This window comes from Sminthopsis crassicaudata, chromosome 4 (assembly GCF_048593235.1).
Source record: "Sminthopsis crassicaudata isolate SCR6 chromosome 4, ASM4859323v1, whole genome shotgun sequence".
NCBI lineage: Eukaryota > Metazoa > Chordata > Mammalia > Dasyuromorphia > Dasyuridae > Sminthopsis > Sminthopsis crassicaudata.
In genome coordinates this window covers 303,414,844-303,435,384 of record NC_133620.1, presented here as the reverse complement: position 1 = coordinate 303,435,384, position 20,541 = coordinate 303,414,844, and the positions used below count along the sequence as shown (strand labels likewise).

The 20,541-nt window shown below is 38.7% G+C and overlaps 1 long non-coding RNA gene across 1 annotated transcript in view; it reads left to right on the top strand.

Moving 5' to 3' along the window:
* The first annotated feature begins 252 nt into the window (after positions 1 to 252).
* Positions 253 to 20,541, top strand: part of LOC141541311 (uncharacterized) — a 43,604-nt gene continuing 23,315 nt past the window's right edge. Inside the window, exons 1-2 of the long non-coding RNA XR_012481740.1 lie at positions 253 to 1,781; positions 15,481 to 15,855. This is a non-coding gene — a long non-coding RNA (uncharacterized LOC141541311). The remainder of the gene's footprint in view (positions 1,782 to 15,480; positions 15,856 to 20,541) is intronic.

Genomic DNA, 20,541 nt, shown 5'->3' with positions numbered 1-20,541 from the left:
GGGACCTTTTTTGGAAAGGTGGAAACTCCAGTGTGCTGGAGTTTAAAGAGATTGCAGGTAGGTCAACAAAGCCATTTTTCTTCTAGAATTTTCTCATTTATTTTTTCATGAAAGAGAAGCCATTACAAGTTACTTTCTGCACACCTCAAACATCCTGTATTTAGGAACAGGGCGACCTGGGACAAATGGCTTTTAGACCTTAATCTCTGTGAGCTTCTGATTCCTCATTTGTAAAATGGAGTTGAACTCAGTGAGCCTGTAAGCACCTTCTAGCTCTATGATCCTATGAATTCATAATTTTTTTCTTGTAAAGAGATTTGGTATAGTTTCTTCATTGTCATCAAGTGGGCTTCCCTGATAAGCTAGAAGATTCCTTTCTATGAAAGCAAAGAATAATGAAAACCTGAGCTGGAGGGAGTGTTTTATTTAATCTTTTGTGTCTTCACTAGGACCTAGCACAAGACTAACATTCAGAGATATGCTAGTAAATATTTAATAGTTGGCTCTCTGAGGAAAAAAAATATGTAGGAAATACTTATTAGGTTAATCTTCATTATTAACATTTTTACCACTTTCTAAAATTGAACAATCAATAAAGCAATAAATGAGTCCCTTATTTGTAGCATTTGCTTATTAAGCAGTTAAGTGGCTTTTGTGAATAGAATGCTGGGCCTAGAGTTAAGAAGAACTGAATTGAAATGTAGCCTCAGATTCTTACTAGCTGTGTAACCCTGGGCAAGGCTGTTTGCCTCAATTTCTTTATCTGTGAAATGGGGGCTATAATAATATTTAGTTTCCAGAGTTGTTTTAACAATCAAATGAGATAATTGTAAAGAACTTAGCACAAATGCCTACTATGGGGTAAGAGCCATATGAAATGGGGGCTATAATAATTAGTTTCCAGAGTTGTTTTAACAATCAAATGAGATAATTGTAAAGAACTTAGCACAATGCCTACTATGGAGTAAGTGCCATATAAACATTAATTATTATTATTATTTTCAAGGAACAAATGCTCACATTAAAAATTAACTGTTAAATTAGAGGTGATTTTGGAAACATGGTGGATATGTAATAATGTGTTGGGGAAATTAAGGGTCAGGATCAAAACCTTTACTGCTCAGTCAGGAGAACATGTATTTAGAGGTGGAAGAGATTTCAGAATTTATCTAGCCCAATCCCAATCATTTTATTAAATTTTATTTTATTTTTTGTGAGGTAATTGAGGTTAAGTGACTTGACCAGGGTCATACAACTAGTAAGAGTCAAGTGTCAGAGGCCACATTTGAATTCAGGTCCTCCTGACTTCAGGGCCAGTGCTCTATTCCTTGTACCACCTACTTGCCTCTTGAGTTGTTTTACAGGAAAATGATCCTGATTTACACAGATAGTAAGGTAAGAGGCAGGATCTGAACCCAGATTTTCTTGCTCCCAAGACAGAAAGAGTATGTAGAAAGGGTTTGGGGGAAAATTTCTTGACCTCTCAGATCTGTTTTCTGCTTTTCTCATGGTTGTTCTGTCTAGACATCAATTCATAAGATGAGTCCCCCCAACACAGACAGAAAATCCCCTATGAATATGAAGGAAGCCTTGTGTCTGGGAATCAGCCACTTTCTTACTGCTAAAGGGGATGTTTATTATAATTATACCCTTTGTTAAGGGTTTTTTCTCCTTTTACCATTTTCTATCTTCCCAGGCTCAGACTAAGAAAGAAGCAGGACGGTTGCTATTCACCATGAAGTGGCTCTTTGTCACCTTTGCCCTCATCCTTAACATCACCGGTGAGAGAAAATATACATTAGGCAGTTCTTCCTTCAGGAAGGACCTGGAATCTAGGGGATAGGGAAAAGGGAAATTTTTTTCATTCTGAGAGGGACCCTATGAATCTATATATAAGTGAACTTTTGTGGCCTTGCTTTTGAGGCCATTGAGAGGAAGGTAGAAATGGAAACCCATAGCAGAAGTTTAGACTCCGAAAATCACATGGAGGTGGGGGTAGGGGTGGGGGGATGGGGGGGGTGTAGGAGGGCATGGAGGTCAGGCAGACTTGGGATAGAAACCAGAAATTCCAATATCTGCCTCAGTAATGAGGGCTGATCATGCTGTTTCTGTCCTAAATTAATTTCCTCTTCTGTGTTCTGGAGGTTCTGAAGTTCTGCAGAATCAGAAGGTGTTGGGATACCAGGTATATGTTGAATTGATGGCTGAAAGAATTCAGGCTGCAAACCAAGCAAATACTTTTATTGAAGTGTATGCACACAATGGGCAAGCTAGACTCCTTGAAGGAGTTAGCAGATTAGCAAAACAGGACAAGGATATTTAGAGAATAAATTGTGCTGATTACATCATAAGATAGGTAGATTTTGAGGTTACAGGAGGGGTTTGCTAATATAGGGAGGCCTAAAGCCTTGGTGGAACTGAGCATGCAGAGAAGCTCACTTAGAAGATGATTATTGTATAATAAGGATATTATAAGAAGGTTGCCTACACCATGAGTTCACCCAAAGGACAGCAGAGAAGTGATGTAAATTGTGTCTCCTTTTGGGGGAGGGCCTGAAACTGTCTCCTTGAATCTGTGAGAGAAGGGTGATTTGGGGTCCTAAGCTCTCCCCTGGGAGGGACACACCCTTCTGTTCATAAGGGAAACAGCCGACATAATCTCATTCAATTGGAGATCTTGGTCAAGGACATAATCACCACCCTCTATTGAATTGAAGATCAAGTCCCTAGGAACTGATCCCAGTGGCTCAAACTCCCAGTTAAGTGATCACATTCAATTGGAGATCTTATAGTCAATAGTCCTCTATTGGGTAGCTCAAATTGCTCCCCAGCCCCAGGCCAAGATTTACCAGATATAATCAAGGATTGGTCAACCTATCTTCACAGATGTCCTAACAAGACCTTACCCACTGTTGAAGATATCTTTTTCTCAGTTTAACCTAGCTTTGTTATATTCCTTGCCCACTAGAAAGTCTGTCTTCCTAGTAAGCTGGCTTCTTAGTGTAATTAAATACCATTCTCTGCCACAAACTTCATGCCTGTATTCTTTGGGGTTTGAGAATTCTTTCACAAAGCCTGCCACAGACCAAGGGGATTCCATTGCTATTTGGGGACCTCTTTCTCTCTATTCTCATATCTCATCATTTAACCTCATCATTTGGTGATGGGAATCCCCGAGAATCTGGCTGAGGTAAAGCCTTTTCTTGTTGTCTATTCTGTAGCTAGGACACCCAAAAATTTCCAGGAAAGATTTGGGTCATCATTGGAGCTTTCAAGCTTGAGCATAATTCTTTCAGGATGCCTGAAAATGGGAATTCCTCTGGTCTGATAAAAGCCTCCCTTAATCAGGGAGGGTTTTTTTTGTTTTTGTTTTGTTTTGGTCATTTCTCCATCTCTGGGGATGCCTAGAGACCCGATGAGGCTCTATAATTGAGGAAATCTGGGGCTTGTAGCAAAATGGGATAATCTCTCCCCAAGGATTCTCCCTAGAAAGTTTCTCAAAAAACAAAAACAAATTTGGTTTAAAAGATCTCAAAACTAAAAAGCTTGAATTAAAACAGTATTGCAGGATGCTGCTTAAATTTGCTGGAAGGAAATCAAATTCTCTCCTTCCTGCTCCTCTAGGGACATGGGAGCCCTCCTCTACACCCCTATGCAGTCCCTATCAGGAGGCTTCTCCCTTCTAGAACAGGACCTTATGCCTGACAATATCTCTTTAACTCTATCCCCCTCACCTGAACCAGATGCTGAATCTTCCCAACCCCATTTCTCAATCCCTCTGATACATGGGGTGGGACCTCTTTTTCTCCTCCTCAGGATACTGATTTTAACCTCTGCCCCACCTGGGAGAAGTAGCAGATTCTCAGGGAGAGACAATAAGAGCAGAGGTAGCTCTTTCAATGTCAAACCTCTCCCAGACTAAGGAAGAACCTGGCCATTACTCTGAGGACCCCACCCAGATTTTTGAGGGGTCCAAGGCCAATGTCTTCCTTGATCTGTCCTGGAGAGATGTTAATGTTAAACAATCTGCCCCAGATATATGGAGGAACCTGTAGAAGCCAGCTTTGGGCCCTCAAATTTCTCTCCATCAGCTGCTAGAAATAGCTGTTAAAGTCTTTAATGGCAGGGATCAAACTGCAGCAGAAGAGAGAGACCGAAGAATTAAAGTGAGATTTGGAGAAAAGTCCCGACTCTTGGCTGCTGACATTTCTGAGAACCACAGAGGTTTGTGCTTTAGGTGTCATGGAAACTGTCTGAGGAAACTCCCCAGTCCTTGTCCTGAATTTGAGCAGGAGGGGAACTGTAAGAGGGATTGCCTATAGGAGCCAAGCTGTCCCCCCAAATGCCCTGCCCTCTAGCAGAAGTTTGAGCTTTGATCAAGCTCCCCCTCACACCACCACGACATGGGCATCTTGGCTATCCCCAGATGTGGCCGGTAGGACCAATGAATTTCTTTTTGCTATGGGAGGAAGGACTTCTTCCTTCTCGCTCTGGTACTCTAGTCTCACCTGCCTCTCCCCACCATAGAATGGGGATTGCAGGGGAACTTAAGAACTGTTTTGAGACTCTTCCTCTGCCTCACCAGCTTAGTGATCTGTCATTTAAATGCTCGTTTCTTATTATTCCCTCCTGTTCTGCTCCCTTATTGAGGCATAATTTAATGGTGAAATTGGGGACCCAATTTTCTCTTTTCAGACCTCCAGATGATCTTTTTGGGCTGCTCTCAAAACTCTCCTATATTTCCTCTGAAATCTGGGAGAAAATAGATTTCTCTGCTCCAGTCTTAGCCAGGATTGAGATACAGTCCTGAAAGGCAGGGCCACTCACTGGGCGATCCCAGACCAGTTGCCTAGAATGGCTCTTGTGCCTTAAAGAAGAAACCTTAAAACTTACTTTGGGATAGTCATTAGAGGTTTTAACCTCCTACCAGGCTCAGAGAATTTTAGAAGCCAAAGGACATCAGTGTCTCGATGGTGAGACGCTTGCTAGATATTAGGTTCTCCTACCTGACCTGACACTCTGGGTGTATCACACTTGTAATTCTGCTACCTTGCTCCCTGACACTAACCAGTTGGGAGACATCATTTATAATTGTGAGGAAGTTTTAGATTCTGTCTACTCCAGCAGACATTAAACTTAAAGGACATTCCTCTTGACAACCCAGATGGTGAATGGTTTACAGATGGGTCGAGCTTTCTTGAAAATGGGGAAAGGCAGGATATTCTGGGGTGACTCTCAATGGCACACTAGAAGCTAAGCCATTGTCTCCTGGGACTTCTGTCCAGAAGGCTGAACCCATTGCTCTAACCAGAGCTTTGGAACTGGGAAGGGAATGAGAGTGAATATCTATACTGACTCCAAATATGCTTTTCTCTGTAAAGTAAGTTCTCCATTCTACTTCAATGTTTCTAAGGGACCTTTTAAGAGGAATGCCTCTGACTGGAACCCTCCCCAACCTATAATTCTCTCTACCCAATGGTTAACCTTTTTTAAGCACTATGGTAGTACTCTAGGACACTTAAGTGCTCCTTTCACTGTATATAATGCCGGTGCCTCAAACACTACCCCTACCCCTTCAAGGAGACAAAGATGGGGATTTGGGGAAAATGTTCTTTGGTACTTAAAGGCACAGGATTTCTAGTACCCTGGGTGGGAGACTTAGAACATGAAAACATCCTTTCCAACCTGACTGCCACCATCAACCAGCTGGCCAGTGAACCGGCACACTCCCTCCAGGAGATCCAAGAATCTTTGTATTCTTTTGCTAACATGATTTTAGATAACCGAATGGCCTTGGATTACCTCCTTGCCTCAAGAAGAGGTGTTTGCGTCCTGGTCAATGCCTCTTGCTGTATGTACATTAACAACTCAGGGAAAGTTGAACTTCATACTGAGAGAATTTTAGAGAAAGCTGACTGGATGCAAGACATTCATGGAAAACTCCTCACTCCCTTCCCCTCCCCCTCCAACCCATTTTCCTCTGGGTGGGGTTCTTGGCTATGGTCTCTACTAACTCCTATACTAACTCCACTTCTAATTATTATTTTTTTACTCATATTTGGCAAGTAGTTAATTCCTTCTTAACTTTTCAGCTAGGAAGTTCCATGGGCATTCAGGATTGTTGAATGTGCCATTAACACCCCCAAGGTGGCCCACAGATGGGACTGGATGCATTTTTTGCAAAAGCCCCATTCTCAAATGTCACCATCTCCACCCTGGACGACACCCCACATTTAATCTGCTCTGAGATTTGGTTCTTCTAGGCTTCAAGCTACAAATCTCTAACTGCTCCTTCAGCCTGAAGATCATAGGATAACTGACTGGGACACATAACATCTCTTAGATGCCGCTGCTGCTATCTTCAGATCTCACACTTCCCCTCCTAGCCATTCCCCAGAAAGTAGGGACAGCTCTACAACCCTTGTCAATTTGAAGTAGCTACTGAAGATGAGACCTTTATCCCATTACCCCAAATAAATTTTGGTCTGAACTGCTTGAGGGGGAAAAGGGCTCTGAGACTGTGTCCCCTTTAATATATGGGGGAAGGGTGATTGATGGTCTCAAGCTCTCCCTGGGAAAAGCCCACCTTTCCCAGATTATGCCTTTTTCAAGCTAAGTGGTCTCATTAAATTGGAGATCTTGGTCAGGGACATAATCACCACCCTCTATTGAACTGGAGATTAGTCCCTTAAATGGCCTTCAGCTCATGGGCCTGGGAAAACCCCCCAAACGTCTCAGAAGGGTAAATAAAAGGGAACTCTGAATCTTTGCAGATGTCCTAACAGTACCTTGCCCACTGCTGAAAATATTTTCTTCTCAGTATAACCCACTTTTGCTATATTCCTTGCCCACTTGTCTGTCTTCCTAGCAAGCTGGCTTCTTAGTGTAATTAAATACTACTCTCTGCCACAAACCTCATGCCTGTATTCATTGGGGTTTGTGAATTTTTTTGCAAAGTTTGACACTATCCAAGGGGTTCCCATGGCTTTTGGGGATTTCTTTCTCTCTATTCTCCCACCTCATCAAAGGGAAAGAAGAAATAGGAAACAAATTTCATGGTCCCCTCAATGAACAAAAGAAAAGATCAACAGTATTTTATTATTCTGGTTGAGGAATGGGAAAAGTATAGGGAAATTAAATCCAAATCATAAACTTAAATTTATTCATTTATATTATGTTATCATATTTATAGTATTTATTCATATTAATCCATTTATTCATTTATCATATATTTACTATGAGCAAGGTATTGTTAATCTCTGAGGATACAATGATGAAAACAATAAAGTACCTGTCCTCAAGGAATTTACAATCAGAATTCTGAAACTAGAGGCAAGCACTACAAATTATTAACTACTTGACTTTGGATAAGGCATTTCCTTTTTCTTGATCTCAGTTTCTCATGAATGTGATGATGTCTAACATCCATTCTAAATTTAAAATTATGTGGCTTTGATTCTTTTTTAAAAAATTTATTAATTTTATATAAATTTATTAATTTTATAATTATAATTTTTTTGACAGTACATATGCATGGGTAATTTTTTTTTTACAACATTATCCCTTGTATTCACTTTTCCAAAATTTCCCCTCCCTCCCTCTACTCCCTCCCCTAAATGACAGGCAATCCCATATATAATAAATGTGTTCCAACATATCCTAGATACAATATATGTGTGTAAAACCAAATTTCTTGTTGCACGGTAAGAATTGGATTCCGAAGGTATAACCTGGGTAGAAAGACAATAGTGCAAACATTTTACACTCCTTTCCCAGTGTTCCTTCTCTGGGTGTAGCTGTTTCTGTCTATCATTGATCAACTGGAACTGAATTGGATCTTCTCTATGTTGAAGATATCCATTTCAATTAGAATATATCTTCATACAGTATCGTTGTTGAAGTGTATAGTGATCTCCTGGTTCTGCTCATTTCACTCAGCATCAGATCATGTAAGTCTCTCCAAGCCTCTCTGTATTCATCCGGCTGGTCATTTCTTACAGAGCAATAATATTCCATAATATTCATATACCATGATTTACCCAGCCATTCTCCAATTGATAGACATCCATTCATTTTTCCAGTTTCTAGCCATTACAAAAAGAGATGTGTGACTTTGATTCTAATGAGGGTTATCTAGGGTAATGATTAGAGAGCTGGTCTTGAAGTTAGAAAAACCTGCTTCCAGTTGATGTAAACTCTGTCCCCTTTAATCTTTGGGGGAAGGGTAGGAAAGGAATCTTGGGAGAAGGGTACTCCTGACTATCAAACCCTTCTAGCCTCTACCAGAGGCCCACCCATTCATGAGGGAAACTCCCAGATAAGTAATCTCATTCAATTGGAAATCTGGGCCTGAGGCATAGCCAAGGTCCCTCTATTGAGTTGAAGATTAGTCCCTCCAACTGCTCCCAGCTTGGGGCCAGGGCAAATCTGATAAAACTGAAGGCCTCTCAATCCATTTCTGCTAATTCCTAATCAGGAGTTTGTTAGCTAACAAAGCTATTTTTTTTTTAGTGTAAATAAACCCATTCTTTCCACAAACCTTGAGCCTGTATTCATTGAGTTTTGCAAATTCTTTTGCAAAGCATGCAACTGGCCAAAGGGGATCCCGTTGCTGTCAGAGGATCTCTAAACCCTCAATTCTCACACCTCAAACACAATTCTATCTTAGACACTAGTTGTGTGATTCTAGGCAAGTCCTCTAATCCACTTAACCTCTTAAGGTCCCAAGGAAACTCTTAAGATTATTAGTTACTGTGAAGTGTTAGGGATGCATGATAGAAATTTACATACTGATTATTATCCCACACCAATGAAATCACAGATCTATACCCACCTTCCAAAAAAACTTTTTTTTTTTAATAGAAGGGAGAGTTTTTATTTTCCCCTCCCTCTGTTCCATACAATCTTCCTTAAAGTTATTCCTTCTTTCTCATAAAATATTTACACCCAAAAGTCTCTTTGATGGGATTCTAATTGTTGCCCTCAGCTCCAAATCTCACAGAAATCCTTAATCATGGACCTTGCTAAAACAACAAGCAGATCAACATTCTCTGTGACCATATCATCTGGTTTAAATATAACATAGAAATCAGCCAATAAGAAAGTACTGCCAACAGCAGTTGAGCAGAAGGAACTTTCCCCACTGTGGCACCTCTGCACTATCTATCCTTCTGATGAGGTGCAAATGATGAGATGTGAGTGTAAAGTATGCACTAGCCTCTTGAGTTTTTGTGGTGAGTTTAAAGCACTGTCTCCCCTTAAAATGTCATATAATAGTTGCAATTGATAGGTAGTCAAGCCTAACACCAGATGCATTCATTGGATATTTCCTATCAATTTCCGAAAGTCATTTAAGACGTTTAGCTTCTCTGTTCTTAACAGAAGTTTTTGTACTGTAAGCACCTTAGTGTATATTTCATATCCTAAAATTGAAAAGGAGCATGTCTTTGAATTTTTTCTGGAGCTATATGCAATTTGTACTTCCTTAGTCTTTCTTTGGTCTTTTATAGACATACTTCTAACATTTGCTCCTCAAGTACACATCCCAATATATCATCCATGTAATGTAATAACATTACTTTTGGAAATGCTTTTCTTACTGGAGTAAGAGCAGCAGCAACATACATTTGACACATAGTAGGGCTATTTTTCATTCCCTGTGGCAAAGTTGTCCATTCATACCTTTTATAAGGCTCAGCTAAGTTAATGCTGGGCACTGAAAAGGCAAATCTTTTCATATTCAGAGGGATAGAGTAGAAACAATCCTTAATGTCTGTAACCCAAAGAGGCCATTCTCTAGGCAACTGAGTAGGAGATGGAAATTCAGGCTGAAGAGTTCCCATAGTTCCATCTGTTCATTTACTTTTCTTAAATCAGCCTCCATTTTCCAGATATCTTTTTTACAACAAATATAGGGGAATTCCAAGGACTTAGAGAAAATTGTAAGTCCTTGGTCCTTGGTCCTTGGTCAAGTTGCTCCTGTGTTATATCTAATAAGGCCTGAATTTTATCTAGCTAAGGGCCACTGTTCTATCCACACTGGTGTATCAGTTTTCCATAGAACAGGAACAGGTGAGAGTGTTGGCAGGCCTTCAACAACAGCCCTGATTAAAAAACCCGAAGTACTCATTTGTAATCCTGTTGTAAAATGTCTCTTACCACACATTGATGGGGATTTTTTTCAACTAAAAAACTCCTGTTTCACTTTCAAATGTCCATCTTAAAAGGATAACACTGAGTTCAGCTGCTATTAATCCTCCTACACCAGCCTTAATCTTTGGCCAGTGACTGGGCCAGCTGGCACCTCTAATGAATGTACTTTCTGTACCTGTGTCTACCAATCCTTCTAATGGTATGCCATTTACATAGATAATGAGCAACTGTAACAGCTGCTGTCCAGAATATTCCTGGATTCTTTATTATTATTGCTTAATATTGCCTATTAGGAGTTTGTATCAGTAAACCTGATTCTACTACTTCTCCTGGTTGATGTCACACATTGTCTACCTGTATTAGTGATTGGGATATTATCTACACATTCTCCAGTTTCCCACATCAGTGTATGGATGAACACTGTTTTGTAAGTACTCTCAGGAGGTGAAATGGTTAAGCCTACTGTGCCTGGAGGCAAGGGATTCATAGGCTGGAGAAGAATAGATTTCACTTCCTCCAGAGGATTTCTCAGTATTCCCACCTGCATACAAGTCTATTCTCCCCAATTGTAATCCCATTTCTCCCATCAGATTGCTTCCTGGCTGATTGATTATGTAATCCCTTTCTCCCATCACATTGCTTCTTGGCTGATTGGTCATCTCTGAGTACTGAATTAATAAAGACTCTATGGGTAAAGCATCGGCTGCCATCATGTCCCAAGTATTTTTTTCTTTGGGCTCTGAGGCTGGGCCCTCCAGCCTGTTTCCCTGAATCAATCTACATTCTGATGCCTCTGTTGCATTTTAGACATGGGGTTTTGGGTCTTTTTTTCCAATCCTGTTTTCTCACTCTGTCTTTATGCTCTAACATTGAGCTTTCAAATGCCCTACTTTACCACATTGAAAGCATTGACGAGTCTCTCTGGAAGTCCCTTGCCAAAAGGGACTCTGTCTTCCTATGTTCAGATCTTGGGAAGTCTGCATCATAGCCTGAGTAAAAAAGGTATTTGTGCCCACTGTGGCAAAGAGTCTTATGATCTTCTCTAAAGGAGGATCCTCGTGTAGTCCTAGTATAATTCTTCTACAAACCTCATTAGGATTTTCTTTAGCAAGTTGCCTTCTCATAATTGCTTCTGCTGCATTTTCGCCAATAGTTCATATGACAGCTGTCTGCAGACATCCCACAAAATCAGCAAAGGGTTCATATGAACCTTGCTCTATTTTTGTGAAGGCTTCCCCTCTGTCTTGCTTTCCTGGGAAGGTGCCCCATGCTTTGATAGCAGCAGCAGCAGCAGCAGCAGCAGCAATTTGTTCATATGCTGCTATGGGGTAATTAATCTGTGCTGAAGTGTTTGTGTAAGAACGTACACTTGTTAGTTGGTCACAGGTGATTAGTGTATTTACTCCAGGTTGCCTATTTCATTGGGCTTGTATCCTACAGAGTTCACTATTTTCAGAAAGCCACAACAAGTTTTGTCCAGGTTCTAAGAATGTTCTTGCTATAGATTTCCAGTCACTAGGGGTTAAAATTTCATAAGCCCAGTTCTGTAATAACATCCTAACATAAAAGATGATGTAGACCCATAAAGAGTGCAAGCCTTTTTCAGATCTTTGATAATTTCTAGATTGAAAGGAGTCCTTCCTTGATTTGAAGAGTTAAACTGTTCAATCACAGGATAAATTTCTATTGTCAAATCAGCTGTATTCTGTCCTTCCTCTTTGGGTTTAAGTAGTACCTTTTGCAGTTGAGTTATGGTGGGGTGGTTGCTAGGGAGGGGTGCTGGTGATATTACTGTCTTTCTCAGTCTTCCTCCTCCCTCCATCCAGGAAAGTAAAGTTGATGGGGGGGGGGATCAAGAGCCTGCTCAGGTGTAGCTGAGGTGAAGCTGGGCTATGAGAGTGAGAATCACCACACCCTTTAATTTTATTTAACTCCTCATGCCTTTCAGCGATATTTTCATCAACCTCTCCCTTATCTTCTCCTCATGCTTTCTTGTCTGACTGTTCTCCTTAAAACTTTTCTTTTTTCTAGAACTTTTGGGATTCTTTAAGTCCAATTGTATTATGTTGTATACATAGAATGTTTCCTTAGAAATTGAATCAGGACCATTATCATTGTAATATTCACATAGTTGATCTCCTACTAGTTTCTAATTATCTGTCTCTATTTCTTCTTCCCTGGAAAACCAAGGGGACATGCATTCTAATGTTTCCAAGAGTCCACCAATCTGCTCCGGTTACAAGCAAACCTTGCCTCTCTATTAGTCTAAGTATGCTTTCTATAGACCTCCCTCGGGGTGAGGGTGGGGGAGAATTTTTTCCTAATATCTTTACCATTTCAGCTAGAAAATGAAAGTTACTAGTTTAGCTCTTAACAAAGTTCCCTGTTTGTCTATTTTAATAGTCACCCTATTTCCTATCACAAGGACTTCTTCACTGAAATTGTGGTCCTTGGTCCACATTGGGGCACTAAATGTAAAAACCCTGGAAGGCCTCAGGATCAGTCAGAGTCAGGATTATTCAAAGTCCTTGGTCTTTAGGGTTAGAAGTGAAGGAGGCAGGCAATCTGCCATGTGGCTTGCCAAATATGTATCCTGGATTCTGGAGCCCAGAGTCTCTAGCCTCTCTCTTCCTTGTCCTGCCACCAAGTGACCCTGACTTCTCTCCCTCAGCCCTCCAATCCTTGGCTATGATTACCTCACCACCAAACATTTAGCAAGCCCCAATCATGAGGAGAGCCATCATCTAAATATATGCTTATAGAGCTATTATCTTACATGGAATAGGTAATTAGCCTCAAGTGCTCTCTTGTCTGATTCAAGCACACCTTTTTCAGAGTTTCAGCCCTCTACATGCAAGAATAGAGAGAAAGAGATCCCCTAACAGCAAAGGGATCTTCTTGCCTGGTGGCAGGCTTTGCGAAAGAATTTGCAAATCCCAATGAATACAGGCACAAGGTTTGTGGTAGAGAATGGGATTTAATTACACTAAGAAGCCAGCTTTCTAGGAAGACAGACTTCTTAGTGGGCAAAAAATATAGCAAAGGTGGGTCACACTGAGAAGGAAAGATATTTTCTGCAATGGACAAGGTCTTGTTAGGATGTCTGCAAAGATTTGGGGTTCAGAGTTCCCTTTTATTTAGCCTTCTGAGGCATTTTGGGTTTTTTCCAGGCCCATGAGCTGGGAGCCATTCAAGGGACTAATCTTCCTCATCTCCTCCTCCTCAGGAATCTTATAATGAAGAAAGGGAATTATTCCTACTGTAGGTATCAGTAACACAGAATTTAAGGCTTTCTTTTCCAGGGGAAGTTAACTTTAAGTTACTTTAGTAGCTAAAAGATCACTAAATTAAGCTTTTTTGAATGACATCGAGGGCATCAGAGGGCAGATTAAGAGAGTTCCATTTTTCCCATAATCATAGTAGGTAGATATTGTATATAGCTCTGTCTAACTCTAAACCCAATTTTCTCTAATTGTAAAATCTTATATGAACTACATGATTTTTGCCCAGAATCTCAGAAGTCAATTCAACTTAAAAAGATATTCATTTAAAACTTACTATGTGCCAGGTACTGGAAATTCAACACATTAAATGGTTTTTACCCTCAAAGAGCCCTTAGAACTAGAACGGAATTTAGAGATTATCTAGTCCAACCTGCTTTTTTATGTTGTGTTGGCAGGTGCTAGATCCCCTTTCCTAAATTAATCAGAGACATGTTCATGTACAAAGAGAAAGTGAGGAGAGGTCCAGATGCATGTGGGAGTCATTCCAACTCCCACCATATGCTCCTGAACCAGACTAGCAGGATGTAGAACATCTGGTTAAATAGGAAAAGACCCAAGTCTTTTTATTGGATAGACTAAAAGGAAGTAACGATCTTTGACCAATGTTATCTGCTTTCTGTGGGTCATGTCACTTCCGGTGGGTGTGACTTCTTGAGGGTTTGACCTTTAGAGACCACATGACTCCCTGCAACCCAGGATTCAAGACTGGGAATAGGGATCATGTGACTTCCTGAAACCTAAACCCTAAGACTTCATTTTCCTTCTCTGGGTATAGGGATCATGTGTCTTAGGCCTAGTGTTAATACTGAGAAAACTTCAATCAGTCCCATTCAGTGTGAAGATAAATAATTCAAGGTGACAAAATGATCTCTGTCCATTTCAGTGATAATAGTCTGTAAGTCATTCCTCTTCTAACTTGGTATTGTATATAGCTTTCTCATCTACTACCATTTGTTAATTTATTACTCTTCAAGACACCTTTTGTTAATGATAGAATTGGAACTAGAACATAGTCTTCTATCCCAATTGAAACTCATGCTAAGATTATGTCATGCTAAGATTCCTACTTACTCTGAACTTTGGTTTACAAAGGAGAATATCCTCCTTCATTATTGTGGGTGTTGAAGAGGAACAAGAAAGACCTTGTAGATATCATACCTCCCATTCTCCCCATCTATCACTGATTTTGACATTGTTAGAATTGTTTGTTTATGGAAGAAAGGGATTGAGCAGTGTGTTTTGAGGTGGGATAGGGTCTGATTCTTCATTGGGAATAAATAGGTAAAAACAAATAAAAATATTTTATATAATCTCTTTCCCTCTCTTATCTTTCTCAGGATGATAGGTTCATAGATTTAGAGCTGGATGGAGCCTCAAAGACCAATTAATTAAACTTTTTTTTTTTTTAAACAATTTAGAAATTTAAAAACCCAGAGAAGTTAAATGATTTGTCCAAGATAGCAAAATCCCTGAAGTGCATTGAATGCAAATGACAGAGAAGCCAGTTTTAGTTGAATGTAAGGAAAAACATTCTGAAACTTAGAGCTAAGAGTAGAATAGACTGCCTTGAGAGGTACCAAGTCCTCTATCACTAAGGTTTTTAAGGGGGTGTCAAATAAATACTTGTCAGAGATATTGTAGAAGGGATCCCTGTTCAGATATAGATGGGACTAAATGGCATTCTGTCTCTGACATTGGATAATTCTGTGATATTTAACAATTTTAAAAATCTCTCTGGACCTCAGAGTCGCTATGTGTAAAATGAAGATCTTACTTTTACATGCTTCCTTACAAGATTGTTTAGATGGAATACAATAGTGTTTGTGAAAAGACTGGGGAGGTAATAAAGAACTATATAAAAATGAAAGGTGTAGTTATTCTTAAATGATGTTAATTAGGGGCTGAGGTAGAATTGGTTTTTATATGGATAGAGATTCAATCTTACTGAAGGCTAAAAAATTTCTAAGTATGGTTCACTGTGGAGAACATAAGAAAAAACAGATATTTTAAAGTCATTTTCCTTTCTATTTCTTTCTCTTTGAAGGACCCAAGAGGGTACATAGAGAAGTTCAAAATAACAGCTCTACTAATCTGAGTTGCCTATCATGTGTAAAAGCCAGGAATGAAGACAAAGAAAAAAGAAATGCTGAGGGAAAGATAGATGGACCTCTTGTATCCAACCTTTTGGGACAGCAACATTTGGTGCCACCATTTTCATGGCATGACTTGAAAGAGGAATGGAACAGACCATTATCATCCATTGTGTTACAAGAGGAAATAATCCCCCAAAATGATTCCAATGGCCTACTCTGCCCATCTTGCAATGCACTAGGAGCTCAGCGAATCTGCAACAAACAATTCAAATGGTGTACCCACAAGAACAAGAGTTGCCTCACTATCTACGGGAACACAAAAATGGGTATTTTTTTTCAATCTTTACACTTCTTTGGGTCACACCTGGGGAGAAGCTCATCCAAGGGACAATGAGCAGTTTGTGAGTGGATGAAGGGAAGGAAATTTACATATGTGCTGATAGGGGCAGGAGTGTAGGATAGAAAAAGTTGGACTGGAAGAAGAGAGCAGAATAGAAATAGGATAGGAAAGCTGAATGAGAAGGAAATGGGATAGTGATAGTACCTTTGGAGAAGGTAGAAAGTCGGGAGGATGGGGAAGTAATAGTAGTGGTCTGAGATCTTAGACGTAGGTCAATTTTCTGATTTCCTGGGTATGTACTTAACTGCTTTGGAGAGATATAATGAGAACTTACAGATAAAAACTTAAGCTTTTCAGTTTCATTCTGGCAACATGGGAATCTTTTCTGGGTTTGAACAAGGATGGGAAGGAACAGTTGTAGTTTATTTTTGGGGGTTTGTTTGTTTGGCTTTTATATTTTTGGGTTTGGGTTTGTTGATTTTAAAAATCAAACTCCCAAAAGGGAACTGAGAAAAATTGACTCTTGGATAATTAATAGCTATGCTTTTCTGCCTTTTTGCAGAGGAACAGTCATTTCAGGACCATAGTTGGTGATTTGAGAACAATTCTATTGATACTTGGTTTATTGGAGACTGGAAGGATTATGAGACTTATGTTAGAAAAATTCCGATAATGACTGTGAATTAAGCTTCAGAATTTTAATCAGAATATTGTCTGAGTTAGAAGGAAACTTAGAAGTCACATAATCCAAAACACACCTGACAGAAAATTAGTGTATATAGTATCTCTAACATGTATTCAATAATGATGGAGAACACACTACCTTGAGAAGCAACTCATTTGACATTTGGATAGTTCTAATTGTTAGGAAGTTTTTTCTTATTTTCTTATTATTTTTAATAATAACTGTTTATTTATTTTATTTTATTTTTTTTTTTTTGAGGCTAGGGTTAAGTGACTTGCCCAGGGTCACACAGCTAGGAAGTGCTAAGTGTCTGAGACCAGATTTGAACTCCGGTCCTCCTGAATTCAGGGCTGGTGCTCTATCCACTGCGCCACCTAGCTGTCCCCTCTTATTTTTTTTTAATAAGGCTTTTTATTTTCAAAATATATGCATAGTTTTCAACATTCACCTTTGAAAAACCTTGTGTACCAAATTTTATCCTTCCATTTTTCTACTCCTTCCAGATGGCAGTAATCCAATATATGTCTTTTTTATTATAACTTTTTATTTACAAAACATGCATTGGTAATTTTTTCAACATCGACCCTTGCAAAATCTTCTGTTCCAAAATTTTCCCTTCTTCCCCCCTTTCCCCTAGATGGCAGGTAGTCCAATACATGTTAAATATATTAAAATATATATTAATGCAATATATGTATACATATTTATACAGTTATCTTGCTGCACAATAAAAATCTGATCTAGGAAAAAAAAAAAAAACTTGAGAAGGAAAACAAAAATGCAAGCAAACAACAGAAAGAGTGAAAATGCTGTGTTATGGTCCACACTCAGTTCCCATAGTCTTTCCTCTGGGTGTAGATAGCTTTCTTCATTAAGGAACAATTCGAAGTGATTTGAATCAGCTCATTGTTGAAGAGAGCTACATCCATCAGAATTGATCATCATATAGTATTGTTGTTGAAGTATACAACGATCTCCTGGTCCTACTCATTTCACTTAGCATCAATTTCATGTTTTTCCAGGCCTCTCTGAAATCATCCTGTTAGTCATTTCTTAAAGAACAATAATATTCCATAACTTTATATACCACAACTTATTCAGCCATTCTCCAATTGATGGTCATCCATTCAATTTCCAGTTTCTAGCCACTACAAAAAGGGCTGCCACAAACATTTTTGCACATATGGCTCCCTTTCCCTCCTTTAAAATCTCTTTGGAATATAAGCCCAGTAGTAACACTGCTGGATCACAGTTTGATAACTTTTTGAGCATAGTTCCAAATTGCTCTCCAGAATGGCTGGATGTATTCACAATTCCACCAACAATGTATCAGTGTCCCAGTTTTCCCACATCCCCTCCAACATTTGTCATTATCTTTTCCTGACAGCTTAGCCAATCTGACAGGTGTGTAGGTATCTCAGAGTTGTCTTAATTTGTATTTGGAGCACCTTTTTATATGACTAATAATAGCTGCAATTTCTTTCTCTAAAAATTGTCTGTTCATATCCTTTGACTATCAATTGGAGAATGGCTTGATTTCTTATAAATTAGAGTCAATTCTCTAGATATTTTAGAAATGAGGCCTTTATCAGAACCTTTGGATGTAACAATGTTTTCCCAGTTTATTGCTTCCCTTCTAATCTTATCTGCATTAATTGTTTATACAAAACCCTTTTAACTTAATATAATCAAAATTATCTATTTGGTGTTCAGTTATTCCAGTTCTTCTTTGGACACAAATTTCTTCCCTCTCCATAAATCTGAGAGGTAAACTGTCTTATGTTCTTCTAATTTGTTTATAATATCTTTCTTTATGTCTAGATCATGAATCTATTTCGACCTTATCTTGGTATATGGTGTTAGGTGTGGGTCAATGCTTGGTTTCTGCCAGACTAGTTTCCAATTCTCCCAGCAATTTTTGTCAAATAGTGAATTCTTATCCCCAAAGCTGAGGTCTTTGGGTTTGTCAAACACTAGATTGATTGCTATAGTTATTTGCTATTTTGTCCTGTGAACCTAACCTATTCCACTTATCAACTTATCTTAGCCAGTATCAAATAATTTTGATGACCGTTGCTTTATAATATAGTTTTAGATCTGGTACAGCTAGGCCACCTACATTTGATTTTCTTTTTCATTAGTTCCCTTGAAATTCTTTATTATTATTTTTTTTTAAATTTTTTTTTCTGAGGCTGGGGTTACGTGACTTGCCCAGGGTCACACAGCTAGGAAGTATTAAGTGTCTGAGAGCAGATTTGAACTCAGGTCCTCCTGAATTCAAGGTGGGTGCTCTATCCACTGCACCATCTAGCTGCCCCTGTTCCCTTGAAATTCTTGATCGTTTGCTCTTCTAGATGAATTTTGTTGTTATTTTTTTCTAGGGCAGTAAAATAGTTTCTTGGGAGTTTGATTGGTATAGCACTAAATAAATAGATTAGTTTAGCTTGTATTGTCATTTTTATTATATTTGCTCAATCTTTCCAAGTCTTGATATTTTTCCAATTGTTTAGATCTGACTTTATTTGTGTGGAAAGTATTTTGGAGTTTTGCACATATAGTTCCTGACTTTCCCTTGGCAGATAGATTCCCAAATATTTTATACTATCAGCAGTTATTTTATGTATTTATTTATTTTGTCTTTTTTTTTAAATAATAGCTTTTTTATTTACAAGATATATGCATGGGCAATTTTTCAGCATTGATAATTGCAAACCTTTTGCTCCAACTTTTCCCCTCTTTCCCCCCACCCCTTCCTTCTGATGGCAGTATAAATTAAGTACAACATATCTATATATGTCCAAACAGTTGTTTTGCTGTACAAAAAGAATTAGATTTTGAAATAGTGTAGCTTGTGAAGGAAATCCAAAATGCAGGAGGACAAAAATAGAGCGATTGGGAATTCTATGTAGTCATAGTCATCTCCCAGAGTTCTTTTGCTGGGCATCATGTAGTTTCCAGTTTCTGGCCACCACAAAGAGGGATGCTACAAACACTCTTGCACATATAGGTCCCTTATCTCAAAGTTGTCTTAATTTGCATTTCTCTGATTAATAATGACTTGGAGCATCTTTTGATGTGACTAGCAATAGTTACAATTTCTTCATCTGAGAATTGTCTGTTCATATCCTTTGACCATTTGTCAATTGGAGAATGGCTTGATTTCTTATAAATTAGAGTCGATTCTCTATATATTTTGGAAATGAGGCCTTCATAGGAACCTTTGGTTGTAAAAAATGTTTTCCCAGTTTATTGTTTCCCTTATAATCTTATCTGCATTAGTTTTGTTTGTACAAAAACTTTTCAATTTGATGTAATCAAAGTTTTATACTTTGTGATCAATAATGATCTCTAGTTCTTCTTTGGATATAAATTCATCCCTCTTCCACAAGTCTGAGAGGTAAACTATCCTATGTTTTTCTAATTTATTTATAATCTCATTCTTTATGCCTAGGACTTGAACCCATTTTGACCTGACTTTGGTGTATGGTGTTAAATGTGGGTTAATGCCTAGTTTCTGCCATATTAATTTCCAATTTTCCCAGCAGTTTTTGTCAAACATTGAGTTCTTATCCCAAAGGCTGGGGTCATTAGGTTTGTCAAACACTAGATTATTAGAGTTGTTGATTATTTTGTCCTTTGGATCTAACCTATTCCACTGATCAACTAGTCTATTTCTTAGCCAATACCAAATGGTTTTGGTAACCACTGCTTTATAATATAATTTTAGGTCTAGTACAGTTAGGGCACCTTCATTTGATTTTTTTTTTTTTTTTCATTAATTCCCTTAAAATTCTTGACCTTTTGTTTTTCCATATGAACTTTGTTATTTTTTCTAGGTCATTAAAATAGTTTTTTGGGCTGATTGGTATAGCGCTAAATAAATAGATTAGTTTAGGTAGTATTGTCATCTTTAGTATGATCTTGATGGGAATGGTTCCAGTTTATCCCCATTACATATGATGCTTGCTGATGGTTTTGGTTTTAAAT